Source organism: Penaeus monodon, chromosome 28, assembly GCF_015228065.2.
Source record: "Penaeus monodon isolate SGIC_2016 chromosome 28, NSTDA_Pmon_1, whole genome shotgun sequence".
Classification (NCBI taxonomy): domain Eukaryota; kingdom Metazoa; phylum Arthropoda; class Malacostraca; order Decapoda; family Penaeidae; genus Penaeus; species Penaeus monodon.
Genome location: NC_051413.1, coordinates 34,276,114 through 34,276,336, shown reverse-complemented (window position 1 = coordinate 34,276,336; position 223 = coordinate 34,276,114).

The window sequence follows — 223 nt, the reverse complement described above, 5'->3', positions numbered from 1 at the left end:
TACTTTAAACACTATTGTAATTTTCACCATAATCAGCTTCTGTTCTTAATGTTAATCTTGAACTTTTCTGTTCTTTTTCTCTTTTTGTATCCTGGTTTAGTGAGTAAGTTTTGATATATTTTGCGGAATTGCATGAAAATACTCGTTGAATTTTCCACCAGAACTTGAAAAATATTTTTGATTCAACAATCTGAATATCTTACATTGGAACATCCCGATAAAA